This window comes from Castor canadensis, chromosome 8 (genome assembly GCF_047511655.1).
Source record: "Castor canadensis chromosome 8, mCasCan1.hap1v2, whole genome shotgun sequence".
In the NCBI taxonomy this organism is placed as follows: domain Eukaryota; kingdom Metazoa; phylum Chordata; class Mammalia; order Rodentia; family Castoridae; genus Castor; species Castor canadensis.
This window is the reverse complement of record NC_133393.1, coordinates 100,599,942-100,619,477: the sequence shown is the minus strand read 5'-3', so window position 1 is coordinate 100,619,477 and position 19,536 is coordinate 100,599,942. Positions and strand designations below refer to the sequence as shown.

The window sequence follows — 19,536 nt, the reverse complement described above, 5'->3', positions numbered from 1 at the left end:
ATCCTTTGGCAAATCCTTAGTACCAAAATTATGTGTTTAAATTTAGATTTTATACACTGCAAGTCATTATCTGAATGTATAGCAGGACAGACATTAAGTATTAGTGCTTTGGGATGAGAACTAGTAAAATAAGAGGACTAATAAAAATGTGAAATAATTTAAAACAGCTTGTGGACTAAAAAGGTTGGATGGAATATTCACTCTTATATGAAAGTTATAGGCCAAATATGTATAATAATTTTGATCATAAATACTAAAGCATCACAATGAATAGTTATAATTAAAATTATAAATTGGTGACATACTATTAGAAGTGTGCTTTCCCTTTTATGAAAACTTTTGAAAACAACACTTATACCTGGGTTTCTTACCGAGAGAGGGTAACAAATCTAATAAAAATTAACAAATTTCCTCAGTAAGGTATTTTTTTCTTAAATTAGCAATATTAAATTAAATTAAAGATTAAAATAGAAATAATCAGGATGCAGATGTGGCTCAAGTGGTAGAGCATCTACCTAAATAAGAGCAAAGCCCTGAGTTCAAAACCTAGTATCACCAAAAAAAAAATAGAAGGAATTAGTTTTTACAAGAGGTTTCGATCCATCTTACCAGGTCAGTACTGCGTGTAATTAATGTTCTCCCAATAGCACAGTGGCCAAGTTACTCTCCACAGAGATGTTAATGTGGCCCACAGGGGAAAACACACTTTTATTTTCTTAGACTCTCTGTGGCTTCCTCTGAGTCATTCACCTTTTCCTTTTCTCTGATTACTTTGTCATATTCATTAGTGAGATGCAAATAATTCTTTAATATATGCCTCCTTAAGTTCAGACAAAGAAGCTAGTTCTTTCTAGCTTTTCACTTTCTGAAACTTTACTGACCCATAGTCCAAAAGCATTAAGTGGAAAAATACAGAAATCAACAATTCTTAAGTTTTAAACTGTGCAAAATTCTGAGTAGTGCAATGGATGATGAAATCTCCTACCTTTTCATTCTGCCCCACCTAGGACAGGAATTACCACATTGTCCAGTGATTCCATGCTATATATTCATCCCGCTCGAAACTCACTTAGTGTCTTCTCAGTTATCAGATCGACTGTGGCAGTATTGCATGATTATGTTCCAATAACCTTTATTTTACTTAACAATGGCTTCAATATGCAAAAGTGATGTTGTTAGTTGCAGTATACCAAAGAGAAGCCATAGAAAGCTTATTTGAAGTCAAAAGGTGAAAGTTTATTTTATATGTACATACATACATACATACATACATATATATATATGAAAAAAGCATAGGATTTCTAGGGTTCAAGTAATAGCCTCCCAATTTTAGACATTCACTGGAGTCTTGGAATGTGTATCCCATGGATAAAAGTGGACTACTAGTACTAAGTTTCAATGATTCTTTTTCCTCTGAAAGCAGTCTTTGCTTTAGGAAAATTCATGCAAGCAATTTATTGCTACATCAAAGACACTGTGCAATTAAATAAGCAACTCCTATATGACTAATTAGGAAATCATACTACAGAAAAAGGAAGAAAAAAAGATGAAATTGCAATCAACTAAATGTTAAAAGACAAGGCAAAGAGAGAAAAGGTTGTAGAAAACAGCAGAGGCAGAAGGTAAACAGAGAGAGGACACAAAGTTTTGTAATTCAATGTTCTCAACATTCGTAATGAAAGTGACACAACTTTTAATATATGGCACAAATGCTTTGACTAGAAAAGTAGTAAGTTTCATGGTGGAACAAATTAGAGTATTTGCTTTTATAAATTTCTCAAAGTATATTCCTATCTATGTCTTAACTCTAAAAGTCTTTCATTTTTAAAGATTCAAATTCTTGGTGATATTATATAAACAAAACAGTCTTATTAATTTTGGAGTTTTATGCCCATAAATAACTTGTCTCTATCTATTTCTCAGTGCCCTCTTCCATAAAATGGGAATAAGAATACGTACCTCACTGGGCTATTGGAAATTCTTAACAAGATAAGGCATGGAAGGTTGGCACTTAGCTGTGTGCACAAATTCTACATATTGTTATATTTTATTGTAACTAGCAAGTAGAAAAAAATTATTAGCATTATGCCTGTTATGCAGTTGGTGAAAGGAGATTTAAAATGAAAGAATGGTCTCTGCCATCAACAAAAAAAATCAGTTTCATTAAATGAGTAAATATACTACATCAGTGATTTTCTATATGGACTAGATTTCAGCATAGATTGTTGAATAAAATGAAACTCTTATTTTAAACAATTCACCGATTCAAATGTTTCATCAAGTTTAAAGATCAGTGTTCTAGATGAATACTTTAAAAATATACTCATAGACATATGGTTACATTATGTAAGTTACATACTCTAATATGTTCCTTATACTTTTGTATTTATCCATGTACTTCTGATTTTGAACTTTGTGACATTTACAATTACCTCTCTTCACTGTCCCAAAGACTCCCAAAGATCTCTTAGCTCCAAAACACATTCCACCTCTTTAACTAAAGCTTTTTCATTCCTCCATCATAAAATAAAATATCACTCTTCTGAAATCCTAGAGCCAAAGAGCAAATATTTTAGGCTTTGTAGGCTAAGTCACAGCTACTCATGTTTTCCCGATAGTGAGAAAGTAGTCACAGAAAACATGGAAATAAACAGGTATGGCTGTAGTTCAATAGCATTTTATTAAAAAAAAAAAAAAAAAGAGCAGGCAGTGCGCTGGATTTGGTCCAAAAACTATACTTTGTCAACTACAGTCCTAGACAAGTATTTCTCTATTATTTATTATTTTATTTTATCATTATTTATTATTTTGTTTTAGCAGTTATACTCTGGAATGCACCATGCATGCAACACATAATATTTTTGAAATTACAGTCTCCTGGCAAGAAGAGGGGTCCAGGAAAGATGTCTTACACATATTTTTTGACATGACTCTTTGCAGGCTACTTCATAGAGCAATTCTTAATTATTTGCTGGTTTGCACTGAGGTAAAATATTATAGCAAGACCGAGTTGCCATCAGTATCATACCTGCCTCTGAAACATGTGCTGAGGCATTGACTCTTGCATGCTCTGATGGACAGCTCTTCTAGCTAAGCCTTTATTCCATCTACCTGTAAATGAATATAATCTATCTATTTGGTAATAATGAGAATTAGAGATACTGTATATAAAAGAGCAGACACACAGAAGGCACTTAAGTGTTATCAATAATTATGTTGGTGTATGTTTTGTGTTTCAAAGTGAGAAAATATCTTAGGTAATAAGATGATTGTTTTACTCTTTGTGGTAGTTTTCAAATGTGCTCATATGTGCTATTATATACAAGTGGAAATGAAGGAATTCGCATCTTAAAATTCCCTTGGGATATACTCCAAATTATATCCCAACTCTGTAGCTAAGTGAAAAACTCAGCAAGCAAATATGTTTGTAACATCAGTATAAGTGTCCTTTAGTATGTTCCAAAAAAAAAAAAACCCAGAATTTTTTACATAGTGAAAAGATGAACATTATTGTCATGTCAATACATTGTTTCTTTTCTGAACCTCCTACTTGGCTCAGGCTGTGAAGTACAACGTTATAACTCATAAATCCCTATGAACAAAACAGAATTCTTTGGGAATAGGAAGCTGTTCTTGAAAATGCACTGAAAACATAAGCAGGATAAAAATGAAATGATTATGATTAACATTTGTCAGTTACTGGCATTATTTATTTACTCACCAGCAACCAACCATGAAATAGGCTTATCAATTGTTTTCAAAATGAAGAAACTGGGTTCTAAAAGTTTACATATAAATTTTAGACAAACACCTCAAAAGTAGCTAAGTCAAATTACATAGTGGTCTACCTACTCCAAACTCTCTAATCTAACAAACAAAAGAGATGGAGAAAAAAGAAGAGAGTGAAGACAGAACTAGAGAATGAGACAGACTATAGAGATGATGCTGGAAGTCTACAAAAAGTTGGCTCAAAGGCATAAATTGCTTAACCTTATTTTTAGTTTATGTATAATTATTTGTGTAATTAAAAACTAAAAGGCAATTACCTGTTTTATTCATAGTCATCTCTATCACATCTTAAAATAGTCTTTGGAACAGAAATGTAGGTGTGAAGAGATTGCATTCTCTGGCTTGAAATACATCAGAGGCTTTCTTCACATTTCCCTTTCAATTTAGATTCAATATATGCATATCAAATTCTCCAAATTCTCCTCTCTTCATACACCCACTATGGGAGTCCTGTCATCCCCATACATCCTACTTGCACCACCTTGCAACCCAGCTAAAGAGTTTACAACTTGGACTTACTGTTCTTCAGTTCACAATGGCTCCTCCAGCTTCCCTGAGTAGCAGTAAGAAGTCAGTATTTCTGAAGCTTCCTAGCTTGCCTCCAAATACCTCCTTGAAATAGTAAGAAAAGTTCATTATTGTTGCATGTTTTAACAGATCCAAACTTATACTTAGTCTGTTGTTTTTAAATATTTATCAAATTTACTCCCTCTAGAATGCCTTAAAATCCACTGCAACATTGATTGTTTGAATGTACTAATGGTGAAATGAGTATTGTGGTTAACAGTTAAAATCTAGTCTATTCTACTGACAAGATATGTCACCTTGGGCAACATATTTCACCTGGTGCTCTAATCTCCTGTCTAACACGAGGATAACAGCTATCCTTCCTCATAAGGTTTTGAAGAGCAGTTAAGACAGGTAAAGTTCTAAAATGATGCCTGAAAAGTGGAAATGTTTAATAAACACAAGGCATTTTCACTTAGAAGTTAATGTATTTTTACCAAATAGTCATTTCACTAGCCTAGAATTCCTAAATTTGCTTATTAAATATATACATACATGGCATATTTATTATTTTATCTCTGATGTCACTAATCTACAAAGGAAAAATTTTACTGAACAGCTAATCTCCAATTGCAATCAAAATTTAAAGTGAAGTTTCCTTCATCCCTTTCTATAGTCTCTTCATTTATTCATTCATTACAATGGAGGCCACAGAAAGAAATGTTCATCCCTGAGATACCAGAGTTTCTCCCAGAGGGGGATTACTACATATACCTTGAGTTCCCACCTTTTCACTTCACCTGAAGGTATTACAATGGCCAGCTGTGTCATGAACAACAGTTTAAATATTTTTATACATAAACAACCACTGTGATCCTTGAAATATTCTGGATATTTCTGGACTTTCTTAACCTTGAGTGCCTCTAAAATATAATGGTCCTGATACAGAGCTTAGCCAGTTCACATGAAGCCCAGGTGGAAAGACCAAATATGTTGAATTCATAGAGAAAACATGAGACATATAAGCTGTCATCACATATGTATAGGCTTTCATTCCACAAAGAGATTTACTTTGTCAGCCCCAGAAAGTTGAGTAAACACCCTGGGGAGAAAAAAGGGATTTAGTAACAATTGAAACTTTCCTTAAAATAATAGGCTGTTTCCTTGTGTGTACTTAAACTATAAATGTTGCTTACTGAAGATGCTTAGGGTGGAACAGGAACCATATATAAAAGTGGGAACACTCAGATGTTCTCTAATAAGTCTACAATCCACCTAAATGATAAAGTAGATATGAATACAGACATGTCATTATTCCTGACATACAGAAATCTACAGCATATTGAGAAACAAACACTTGTACAAAGGCAACTATAACTGAATGTTTAAAACAAAAAAGGTTTTATAAATGCAATGCTACTACAATCTTAGCAAACTTGTTTTACCTATCCAGAAACTTCAGAAGGAATTTGAATTTGTGTGTAAACTAAATTTTGAAGGTGAATTTAAAGCTAGAAATGGAAATACTAGGAAGTTATAGAATTTCAAGATAAAAGAACAGCATGACCAAAGATATTATGCGTGAAACAGAATGAGGATGAACAAAGTACAGGGAGAGTTCAGTATGACTTGAGTATGAAGGCAGTGAGAGAAGCTGTTTAGAATTACATCATGCAGGGAGACATGAAGGTAAGGGAGGTATGCTGCGAGAGACTATCTGATGGCATGTGTATTTTGGATGTATAATCTAGCTTGGGATGACATGGGCGTTATTCCCACTGAGGCAAAAGTGGAGGTCAAACAAATAACTTTGGTAATCAATAGAATAGAGACAAAAGAAAAATCCAAAATAGAAGTTGAGGAAAGCAAACTTTACTGAATAGAAAATTAAAGGAGATCTAAAGAAGCAGCAGCAAAAGGCAGCCAGGGAAAATGAGGAGCACGTGGAAGTCAAACAAAGAGTTCACAAAGCAACAGGCAACAACAACCCTGAAAGATGCTGAGAGTTTAAAGCAAATGAAGACAGGGAACCCATGAAGTCAATGACAACCTGATTATTAAATGTTAATACTTATTATACTTTATGAAAAAAGAATTTATTTCAAATTACAGTGTTTTCAGACAAAATTATTATTTTATCCTTTGAGGAGAAATAATTTTTTATTTAAAGATACTCTAACCCCAAGGATAATTCTTTAGACATTATCAATCTATTTACACTGGCCCCTAGCTTTCAATCACATCTAGTACCATTCCACTAGGAGATATATTAAATTGCAGAGGGGCACTTTCAATTGTTATAAAGATTGAGAAGGTATTAATATATTTTAAAAAACACAGTCCACTGTTAATGACTATGTGACTCTCCACATTCATACTGGACAAGAACAGATACATTCAGGGTGGTATGGCCACTGACAACTATTCATAATTTGAAATCCTTACTTCCAAGGTAATAGTATTAGGAGGCAGGACCACTGGGAGGTAAGTGGATAATCAGATAGAACCCTCATAAATGGGGATGGTATCCTTCTAAAAAGGACCACAGCTCTCTCTCTCTCTCTGCCTCTCTGTCTCTCTGTCTCTCCACCTCATGAAAGTCACAGAAAATGGGGCTGTGCAGCATGGAGTATGATACTCACAAGAACCCAACCAGGCTAGCATCCTGATCTCAGGCTTCCAACCTCCAGAACTGAGAGATACAAATTTCTGTTGATTACAAACCACCTAGCCTGTCATAATTTGTTATAGCAGCCTGACTGGCTAGGACTATTACTGTCAGATTCTAAATGTCATGACGAAACAAGCATTCCTACACAACGAAGAGGTGTCCCACCAAAATGTCAATAATCTCACTCATTGACAAGTACTGTCACACAATACTGCCCTCACTGAATGCATCACTGGCATGTCTGAGAAGTACTGAATGGATCTTCAGAGTCTGGAATTTTAGAAAATCAATTTGCAAATAAGGCAAATATTATTAACATAGTCCATTCCCTAGAAACTTGTTAAATACATGTCTTTTAGTTTTACAATTTATTCATGTCTAATTTAGTTAGAAAAGAAGTAGGTCTTTAACTCAATTACTTAGAGGGTAGCTTCTTCATATACATTAACTTCTTCATACATTATGCTATGGTTTGGATGTTGAAGATCCATGTTAAAGACTTGATCTCTAGGGTTGCAACATTGGGAGATGCTTGGAGCTTTTAAAGGTAGAACCCAGAGGCAGGTCCTTAGGTCATTTAGGCATGTTCTTAAAGAGGATTATGGGACTCTTGTCTCTTTCTGCTCTAATTCTAGATGTGACCATTTGTTCCTACATGGATTCCTACCACGGTGTGCCCTTGATCACCACCCTCACAAATGCCAAACCAATGTCTTCTTTCTCCATCTGATCCTTGAACCTTCAAAACTTTTTTCTCTTTATAAGTTAGCTGCCTCAAGTATTTCATTGTAATAATATAAAGCTGACTAATACATCATTCTTCCACATAATAGCCTTAATCAGAATCTAATTTAAGGCAAGTAAGTAACATCGTGTAACTATGTGGCAAAATAACAAAATGTTTGAAATAAAGTGCTTTCTTTAAAATACCAACAGGAAATTCCAAGATGGTGGCCAGAGGGAGAAAGCAGAAAGCATGCCTCCTATAGTGAAATCTTGGAGAGATGCTGTAGACACACCTTGCAGGCAAAACCAACGAGATGAGGCAAAACTTTGACCCCTCCACACCTCCAGCCGGCGAAGAGCATCTCCACTTCATGTTAAATGGAGAAACAAGCAGGGCCCCTAGGCCGCCAGTTGCCCACTCCCAGATGGCTTGGGAAGACACTGACAAGGTGAGCTTAGCGGTACCACGGTACTCCCATAGACAACCCTGGGCCAGATCAGCATAGCCCCCTGGACAGACCGACCTCCACCCGGGGAAAAAAGAGAAACTGAGTAATAAGCAATAAGAATAAATAAATGCGCAAAAGAGGGTGGGACACACTGAGTGCCGAATATTGGGGGAAGGGAATCCTTCCCGGAACTGTAAATAAACAAGCCAGGCGGGCAGGAGAGGCTCCGGAGGGAAAGGGGGCGCAGACCCAGCAACCAGGAGCAGGAAAGCTTGTGAGAGTGGTGGAAGGAGGAAAACTCCACAGGAGAGAGAGGAAGACCCACCTCCCATGGGAGCTGTAAACAAACATGGCAGCTGGAAGGAGCAGCAGCACCACCCAGTAATCAGGAGCGGGAAAGCCTGTAAAAGTGGTGGTGGGAGGAAAACTCCACAGGAGAGGGGGGAAGACCCACTTCCCACATGAACTGTAAACAAACACGCAGGCCTGAGAAAGCGGGTGCAGTGTCACCTCCCCCAGTGTGCTTGGAAAGGGGAAAGCATGTAGCAGAGGCTCCAGCACAGGAGAACTCTGAGTAAACAATGCCTGCAGGGCCAGGTGAGTGTTAAGCTCACCTCTGAGATCTGCATAAGTAACGCCTCCAGCAACAGCAGACTGACAGCAGCAGGCAGGCAAGCCACAGCCACAGATACCATTCACAGAACTGTCTCCAGGCTCTTTTTTCTTTTTTTTTTTCTCTCTCCATACCATTGATGAAAAAACAACTGAACAACACCTGCATACTGAAAAACTTACTGAAACTGTATTGCATTTGAACTTGGGACACTTTGTGAGTTTTTGTGTGTGTGTGTGTGTGTGTGTGTGTGTGTGCAGTTTTGTTCTACTTTATGCATCCCCTTTGATGAGACAACTACAGAACAACATCTGAGGCACCATCTCCAGGATTGGAGACTGAGATGGACACCAAAATATTTAAGACTGAAACATCATTGCATTTGAACTTGGAGGATTTTTTTTTATTATCTATTTTTCATTATGTTTTATTTTATTTATATATATATATATTTCTTTCATTTACTTACTTTTTATTTTTATTCTTCTCTTTATTCTTTCTTTTATTTTCAATCCTGTCTCTCTAATGCCTGTTCAGCTTACTGTCGATTAGTACACTAACGCTCCCTGTTTATACCTTTCAAACTTTCTTGTTTGATTCCTTGTTTTGTTTTCTCCTACTTGTCTGTTTGTTTTTCCCTTTTCTTTAACTTGCTTTCCATTTCCTCTCACCCTTCCATTCTAAATATTACCATTGTTATTATTACAAGCTAGAAAATACTTAATTGCACACAGTACAGGGACAGTAACAAAACAAAGACAATGATGGGAAGACAGAAAAAACAGGAAAACCAGTTCCCCACAGCAAAAAATTAGTACAGGAACCAGAGGAGAATGAAGAAAACAGATACTCAGATCCAGACACCAACAAAATGAAGATAAACTATGCCAAGGAACCCAATGAAGCACATAAGAACAATTTAAAAGAAGACATACTACAGGTACTCAATGAGAATTTTATAGAGATGATACTGGATAGGGTCAACCAAAATGTACATAAGACACTCAAGAAATGCCAAGACAACAAAAATAGAGAATTTGAAAAAGCAAAAGAAGAAATAAAGGAAACCATAGAAGCATTGTATAAACACCAAAGTGAAACAGAGAGCACAATTAACAAACAGATAAATGAACTCAGGACTAAAATAGACAACATTAAAGAGGAAACCACCCAGGATATGGAAAACCTCAGAAAAAAGAATGAAACAGAAATGCAAAACAAAATGGAAGGCCAATCCAGCAGAATAGAACAAATAGAAGACAGAATCTCAGAACTTGAAGATGAAATGGTAATTAAAGGAAAAAACGAAGAACTATTAATTAAACAACTCAAGACATGTGAAAAGAAAATGCAAGAAATCACTGACTCCAGCAAAAGACCAAACTTGAGAATCATAGTCATTAAAGAAGGAGAAAAGGTGCAAGTGAAGGGAATGCGTAATCTATTCAACAAAATAATAATGGAAAATTTCCCAAATTTAGAGAAAGATGTTCCCATACAGATGCAAGAGGCCTCCAGGACACCAAACAGACCAGATCAAAATAGAACTACTCCACGACATATCATCATTAATACAACAAGTTCAGAAACTAGGGAAAGAATATTGAAGGCTGTAAGAGAGAAAAAACAAGTAACATACAAAGGTTAACTCATCAAAATCACAGCAGACTTCTCAACAGAAACATTAAAAGCAAGAAGAGCATGGGGTGAGATCTTCCGGGCACTGAATGAAAATAACTTCAACCCCAGGATACTCTACCCAGCAAAACTATCATTCAAAATAGATGGAGCAATAAAAGTCTTCCATGATAAGCAGAAGCTAAAACAATATGTGACCACAAAGCCACCACTACAAAAGATTCTGCAAGGGATTCTGCTCACAGAAAGTGAAACCCAACTTAACCATGAAAAGACAGGCAGCACCAAACCACAGGAAAAGAAAAAGCAAGATGTAGAAAGTAACCTCAACTTAGGTACACACAATCAAACCTTCAAACAACTAAGACAACTAAATGACAGGAATCACCACATACCTATCAGTACTAACACTTAGTGTTAATGGACTTAATTCACCCCTAAAAAGGCACAGCATGACAAAATGGATTAAAAGGGAAGATACAACAATTTGTTCATTACAAGAGACCCACCTCACCGACAGAAATAAGCATAGGCTTAGGATGAAAGGCTGGAAGAAGATTTACCAAGTCAATGGCCCCTGAAAACAGGCAGGAGTAGCAACACTTATCTCTGACAAAGTAGACTTCAAACCTACATTGATCAAATGAGATAAAGAAGGACATTCCATACTAATAAAAAGGGAAATAGACCAAAAGGAAATAATAATCATCAATCTGTATGCACCCAATGTCAACACACCCAATTTCATCAAACATACCCTAAAAGACCTAAAAGCATATATTAAGGCCAACACAGTGGTTGTGGGAGACTTTAACACCCCATTATCATCAATAGATAGGTCATCCAAACAAAAACTCAATAAACAAATCCAAGATCTAAAATATACCATAGATCAAATGGACCTAGTAGATGTCTACAGAACATTTCATACAACTTCTATACAATTTACATTCTTCTCAGCAGCCCATGGAACCTTCTCCAAAATAGATCATATCCTAGGGCACAAAGGAAGCCTCAGCAAATATAACAAAATAGAAATTATACCGTGCATACTATTTGATCACAATGCAGTCAAAGTAGAAATCAACAACAAAAGTAAAGACAAAAAACATGCAAACAGCTGGAACCTAAATAACTCATTACTTAATGAAGAATGGATCATCGATGCAATAAAAGAGGAAATTAAAAAGTTCCTGGAAGTCAATGAAAATAAAAACACAACCTACCGGAACCTATGGGACACAGAAAAGGCAGTCCTGAGAGGAAAGTTTATAGCCATGAGTGCATATATTAAAAAAGACTGAAAGATCCCAAATCAGTGACCTAATGGTACATCTCAAACTCCTAGAAGGACAAGAACAAGCAAATCCCAAAACAAATAGAAGGAGAGAAATAATAAAAATAAGAGCTGAAATCAATGAAATAGAAACCAAAAAAACCATTCAAAGAATTAATGAAAGAAAAAGTTGTTTCTTTGAAAAAATAAACAAGATAGACAGAGCCCTGGTAAACCTGACTAAAATGAGGAGAGAAAAAACCCAAATTAGTAGAATCAGGAATGCAAAAGAGGAGATAACAACAAACACCATGGAAGTCCAGGAAATCATCAGAGACTACTTCGAGAACCTATATTCAAATAAATTTGAAAATCTTAAAGAAATGGACAGATTTCTAGATACATATGATCATCCAAAACTGAACCAAGAGGACATTAATCACCTGAATAGATCTATAACACAAAATGAAATTGAAGCAGCAATCAAGAGTCTCCCCAAAAAGAAAAGTCCAGGACCTGATGGATTCTCTGCAGAATTCTATCAGACCTTTAAAGTAGAACTGATACCAACCCTCCTTAAACTGTTCCATGAAATAGAAAGGGAAGGAAAACTGCCTAACACATTTTATGAAGCCAGTATTACACTTATCCCAAAACCAGGCAAAGACACCTCCAAAAAGGCCAATCTCCTTAATGAACATTGATGCAAAAATCCTCAGTAAAATAATGGCAAACCGAATTCAATAACACATCAAAAAATTATTCACCACGACCAAGTAGGCATCATCCCAGGATGCAGGGATGGTTCAACATACGAAAATCAATAAACGTAATAAACCACATTAACAGAAGCAAAGACAAAAACCACTTGATCATCTAAATAGATGCAGAAAAAGCCTTTGATAAGATCCAACATCATTTCATGAGAAAAGCTCTAAGAAAACTAGGAATAGAAGAAAAGTACCTCAGCATTATAAAAGCTATATATGACAAACCTACAGCCAGCATTATACTTAATGGAGAAAAACTGAAACCATTCCCTCTAAAATCAGAAACCAGACAAGGATGCCCACTATCTCCAGCCTATTCAACATAGTACTAGAATTACTAGCCAGAGCAATTATGCAAGAAGTAGGATTAAAAGGAATACAATATCCCTATTTGTAGATGACATGATCCTATACTTTAAAGACCCAAAAAACTCTATTTAGAAGCTTCTAGACATCATCAATAGCTATAGCAAGGTAGCAGGATATAAAATCAACATAGAAAAATCATTAGCATTTCTATACACTAACAATGAGCAAACTGAAAAAGAATGTATGAAAACAATTCCATTTACAATAGCCTCAAAAAAAATCAAATACCTAGGTATAAACCTAACAAAAGATGTGAATGACCTCTACAAGGAAAACTATACACTTCTGAAGAAAGAGATTGAGGAAGACTATAGAAAGTGGAGAGATCTCCCATGCTCATGGATTGGTAGAGTCAACATAGTAAAAATGTCTATACTCCCAAAGTAATCTACATGTTTAATGCAATTCCCATCAAAATTCCAATGACATTCATTAAAGAGATTGAAAAATCTACTGTTAAATTTATATGGAAACAGAAGAGGCCACGAATAGCCAAGGCAATACTCAGTCAAAAGAACAATGCTGGAGGTATCACAATACCTGACTTCAAACTATATTACAAAGCAATAATGATAAAAACAGCATGGTACTGGCACAAAAACAGACATGAAGACCAGTGGAACAGAATGGAGGACCCAGATATGAAGCCACACAACTATAACCAATTTGTCTTTGACAAAGGAGCTAAAAATATACCGTGGAGAAATAGCAGCCTCTTCAACAAAAACTGCTGGGAAAACTGGTTAGCAGTCTGCAAAAAACTGAAACTAGATCCATGTATATCACTCTATACCAAGATTAACTCAAAATGGATGAAGGATCTTAATATCAGACCATAAACTCTAAAGCTGATACAGGAAAGAGTAGGAACTACTCTGGAATTAGTAGGTATAGGTAAGAACTTTCTCAACGAAACCCCAGTAGCACAGCAACTAAGAGATAGCATAGATAAATGGGACCTCATAAAGCTAAAAAGCTTCTGTTCATCAAAAGAAATGGTCTCTAAACTGAAGAGAACACCCACAGAGTGGGAGAAAATATTTGCCAGCTACACATCAGACAAAGGACTGATAACCAGAATATATAGGGAACTTAAAAAACTAAATTCTCCTAAAACTAATGAACCAATAAAGAAATGGGCAAGTGAACTAAACAGAACTTTCTCAAAAGAAGAAATTCAAATGGCCAAAAAACACATGAAAAAATGCTCACCATCTCTAGCAATAAAAGAAATGCAAATTAAAACCACACTAAGATTCCACCTCACCCCTGTTAGAATAGCCATCATTAGCAACACCACCAACAACAGGTGTTGGCGAGGATGCGGGGAAAAAGGAACCCTCTTAAACTGTTGGTGGGAATGTAAACTAGTACAACCACTCTGAAAAAAATTTGGAGGCTACTTAAAAAGCTAGACATTGATCTACCATTTGATCCAGCAGTACCACTCTTGGGGATATACCCAAAAGACTGTGACACAGGTTACTCCAGAGGCACCTGCACACCCATGTTTATTGCAGCACTATTCACAATAGCCAAGTTATGGAAACAGCCAAGATGTCCCACCACTGATGAATGGATTAAGAAAATGTGGTATCTATACACAATGGAATTTTATGCAGCATATCTGCCCTGAGTATGTCTCACCTTAAGTAAAGGCATCCCTCAAATTATGATATATAATAAGTTGTCACAGATTTGCAGGTATCCTGAAAAATTATCTAAGCAAATAATCTCACCCTCCTCCTTAAAATGATTTGCAAAGTTAAAGACTGAAATATTAAAATTTGTATAGTATGCAAGAGCACACAAGGGAGGGGTGAGGATAGGTAAGACACCTAAAAAATTAGCTAGCATTTGTTGCCCTTAAAGCAGAGAACCTAAAGCAGATACCTTAAAAGCATCTGAGGCCAGTAGGAATAGGGGACCAGGAACTAGAGAAATGGTTAGATCAAAAAGAATAACCTAAAAGGTAACACACACACACAGGAAATTAATGTGAGTCAACTCCCTGTATAGCTATCCTTAACTCAACCAGTAAAAACCCTTGTTCCTTCCTATTATTGCTTATACTCTCTCTACAACAAAATTAGAAATAAGGGCAAAATAGTTTCTGCTGGGTATTGAGGGAGTCGGGGGGAGAGGTAGGGGGTGGAGTGGTGGTAAGGGAGGGGGTGGGGGCAGGGGGAAGAAATGACCCAAGTCTTGTATGCACATATATAATAAAACAATAAAAATGTGAGGTGTTTAAAAAAAATACCAACATTTTATGCACATCTTTTTCTAAACAAATATTTCACTTTTGTCTAAATATTTTCAACTGAAAGTTACTGTTTTAATGCCAAGTACTACTAAAATTCACTGGCTTCTATAATTGAGCTATAAATTTTTTTGTGGAACTACTAAAAACTTTGCAATACCTTTACCCTTCCCCTACAAAATCTTTACACTAGCATCTTCTAGCCATCATTCAAATATCATGAAGGATTTTCATGAACTCCATTGTGATTTCAATGAATATTATTGAAAACATTTGCAAGAGATTTTGGTATCAGGTCAGGAAAATTACTTCCAAAAATATGTGTGTTTTATCAATGCTACTATTTGCGAATATGTTAAAAAAGATTCTGCTGTAGCCATGTACAGTGGACTAGTTTTATTATATTTAACTTGAATATGTTTAACTTGTGGCTAATGTTTTTCCAGGCTTTTGTTATTATTTTCAGTATTGGTGATAGATCCCAAGGCTTTTCTCATGCTAGATAAATGCTCTGTCACTAAAACACATCCCCTACCCCTTTTCCAGTGTTCTTATTACAGTTTGTAAATGTATATACCATCTACACTTGTTTACTAGTCATCAAATATGTGCTACAAATGTTATTTATTCTACTAGGCAAAAAGTTGCATTGGGCTATTTTCTCATATCAACATTTAATGGTTTATTATGCAATTCAACACTATTATGTCATCTAATGGAAGTGTTGGGATTTCAAGGAGCTTCTGAAAAGCTGTTAGGGAGAATAAGCCAATGATCTTTATAAAAACCTAAAAGCCCTAAGGCTGAATATTTAATGCCAATCACCAGCTACATAATATTTAATATTATAATAATATTTATATATAATAATATAATATTTCTTTATAAGTGTTAGTTCACAGACACTATCACATTTAATCTTTATAACCAATATATAAAATTGGTTATTATCTTCTTTTTGCTGATGAGAAGTCCAGATTTAAAGAGGTTAAGCAATTCACCATAATTGGTTAAGTGGCAGAGACAACAACACAGCCCAGACAACCCAGGTGTTACAGCTCCTGCTTTTACCTCTGCCCTATTCAGTTCCATTTACGTGGGTCCAAGTGAATTCCCAGATGAATAAGATATGATTTCTATTCAAGGGTCATATAGCCCAAGAAGAGAAACAGGATTCTCACCCCAAGAATTATAATTCAAGGTAAAATAGAATACATGCTTTCAGACAGTTCTGATATACAGACACATACAGAGATTACTTCAAGAAATGGGAACCAGCAGGGAACTTTATCTTTGAGATGAGTTAGGGGATGGAAGGAAGGACAAAGGACAGTAAAAGAATGTGATTAGTAAGTGTTACATGCTATTCTGCGTGTCAAGCATAACTTATAAGACATAACAGCTATGTTTGATGTTCAAGACAATCATACAACTTCTACTCCCACACTGCATAAAACAAAGTCAACTTTGTGTCTATAAAGTAAAATTTAAAGCCTGAAACAGTGAATAATGGTTGTCCTTTTCTTTTTTCTTTTTTGTTCACCCTGAATAGGTTTGTTTTAATGATTATGTTCTATAGGTACCTTTTGCTAATCTGTCAGCCCAAAGAAATACTTTTCTAGTTCACACAAATGAGCGTTATAAACTAGATGATTTGATGTAGGACAAGGCAAAGCAATCCTCAATAAAGCCTCAACCACCTGTCCGCGGCTCAGTCTTTGTGGCATTTCCTGACTGACTAAGCACTGAAGAAAGGAGAAGTCTCAGCTTACTCCTTCCTTATTTCTTTCTCTTCCTCTTTTTCTCCACATCAGCCTCCATTGCACTTTACTTCACTCTTTCTTTAATCAGTTACTTAGTACTACCATGTGCCAGGCAATGATGGACACAGGAGACAAAGTCATTGCCCTGGATTAACTTCATGTAAGGCAGAAGGTGTATTTCATTGGGGTGAATGCCAGACAGACTGCCTGGGTGCTTATCCTAGCTTGGCCACTTACTATCTGCTATTGTTTTATTAAGATTTGTCTCCACCAAAACCCATGTTGAGGCTTGTTACTCCCTCCCCGCAAAAAATGGTGTTGAGAGGCATGTTAGGGCACCTAAATCTCTAATATGTATGGTGTCCCCCGGCTCTTAAGGATAAATGCTTGTCTCATAAGAGTGGGTTAGGTCACATGGGACTAGGTTACCTCCCATGAAAGTGAGCAATGCCATGTGTGTGCTTTGGTCTCTTCTGCAAGCACCCACTTTCCCTTCCACTTTTCCATCATGTTATGATGCTTCCAGGAGACCCTCAGAAGATGCCAGCACCATGCAATTTGAGCATTCTAGCCATCAGTATCATAAGCCAAATTAATATCTTCTTCTGTGTACATTATCCAACATCAGATATGCTGTTGAAATAATACAAACAGACTAAGACACTAGTTGTGCCAATAGGGCAAGTCAGACAACTGTACCTAATTTCCACTTAAGTTGTTGTTTGCTTTGGTTATACTGGGGTTTGAACTCAGGACCTCTTGTTTGCTAGGCAGGCTCTCTACCACTTTAGCCACTCCGCCAGCCCTTTTTTGTGTTGGGAAATTTGAGATAGGGTTTTGCAAACTGGTTCCCAAGGCTGGCTCCAAACCTCAATTGTCCTGATCTCTGCCTCCCAAATAACTAGTATTATAGCATGAGCCGCTGGCACCCAGCTTGCTTTGGTTGTTTTTGAGATAGGTTCTCTCTTTATGCCCTGGCAATTTAGACCTCACTCCTTTTATTTATGCTTCCAGTGTAGCTGGGATGACAGGTGTATGCTACTGTGTTCAGCTTTCTGTTGGTTGGCATGGTCTCCTGAAATTTTGCTTGGACTGGCCTCTAACCCCAATCTTTCAGATCTCAGCTTCCTTAGTAGCTAGAATTACAGGTATGAACCACCTGCACCCAGCTTCCTCATAGGATCTTTATGTGTTCCAAGAAAGTGGTAGCATAATGCCTGGAATATGGCGAGCATTCAAGAGATGTTGCTAAAGTATACTGTTGTACTGAGGATGTAATATAAAGTGATATAATATTAATTCAAGGAATAAAACATGTAAAGGATATATAATTTAATTGGTAAAGTAATTGTTAAAATCTACATCAATAAAATGGAAATGTGACTACATCTGAAAATGCCCACCAAAAAAAAAAAAAAGGATTAAGGTGTTGTTAGTGTAAAAAACACTACAGATCAATCTCTTCTCTCAAAAAATGTAAATCAATTCATTGGCAAAACCAATCTTCAAGGATGGAATATCCTCTTCTCAAATCAAGGAGACAGTCTCCCATTATTTGTTTATACAAAGTCACCCACAATGGACAAATGCATGTGACTGATTGCACATGTTTCCAAGGCAAGGGCCCTTCTCAAATTTGCCTTTGGCAAATCTAAGAAACCTCTTTCTTTGTTTTTCCAGTACTGGGGTTTGAATTCAGGCTTTCTACCACTTGAACTACACCTCTAGCCCTTGGAAACATTTCTTACAACTGCTCAACTCTTTTCAGGTTATTTCAGATATATATCTCTCTTTCATTGAGAAAAGAAATAGAAAACTGAAAACAAAACTTAATGGAATAGGAAAAACATTAATCTGAGGAATGTTAATTTCCTGAGAGGAAAATTCCAATTCATTCATTTTGGTGATCCTGATACCATGTCTGAAATGAGTTTAGGGGCTCAAAAATAGCCCAATGTTTTCTATACAATTTATTCTTCACAACAGTACATTAAGATGGGTACCACCAATCCTATTTTATGGTTAAGAAAAAATGATGCCAGGATTGTTCATAATTTACGTAGCTTTACAAAGTGTAGAAACAAGCTTAAAGTGGGCCTAACTGACTCTACAGTTAATTCCCTTCTTCCCTATGAATCTCTCAAAAACAGGTGAATGGATATAGAATTAAAAGCAAATCAGGGTTTTTGTAGAGTGCCTGCCTAGCAATCCAAGGTCTTGAGTTCAAACACTAGTACTGCAAAAAGAAAAGAAAAATCAGGAGATGCTCTTTTATTTCACCTTCATGACCCAGGAATGTAATTCTGGACAAGTGACATTTCTTTAGGTCACTTATTCCTCCTTTACTGTAGGAGGACTCAAGGCCAAAAATACAAGCCAGATACTATAAAAGAGTTAAGTGCATGTCTAGAAATTAACTGAGCATTTGTAGGAAGATGCACTAATTTGGACATCAGAAACTGATGTTTTAATTTCAGAGCACTCACTATTACAAAAACACTCCTTAGGAGAAAGGAGCAAAATAACAAGTAGGTAACTACAAACTATTAATGTGAATATTTGCAAAAAATCGTTTCTGAATTTGAGTTCTTACACAACACACTGTGTTGCCTACAGTAAAAACGTTCCTCTTTCACTGGGATCATTCAGTTGCCCTCTCACTTAGATGGATTTAAATGCAATGGGCTCATAAGCAGAAAGTGGAG

General features: G+C 36.1%; 1 protein-coding gene across 10 annotated transcripts in view; it reads right to left on the bottom strand.

Moving 5' to 3' along the window:
• Positions 1–19,536, bottom strand: part of LOC109686449 (monocarboxylate transporter 2) — a 182,333-nt gene that overhangs the window by 161,080 nt on the left and 1,717 nt on the right. For 5 of the 10 annotated variants that reach the window (XM_074083797.1, XM_074083786.1, XM_074083792.1 and 2 more), the window contains exon 2: positions 4,309–4,401. The exons of the other annotated variants lie outside the window; for them this stretch is intronic. The gene's annotated coding sequence lies outside the window, so the exon portion shown is untranslated. The remainder of the gene's footprint in view (positions 1–4,308; positions 4,402–19,536) is intronic. 10 annotated transcript variants of the gene reach the window in all.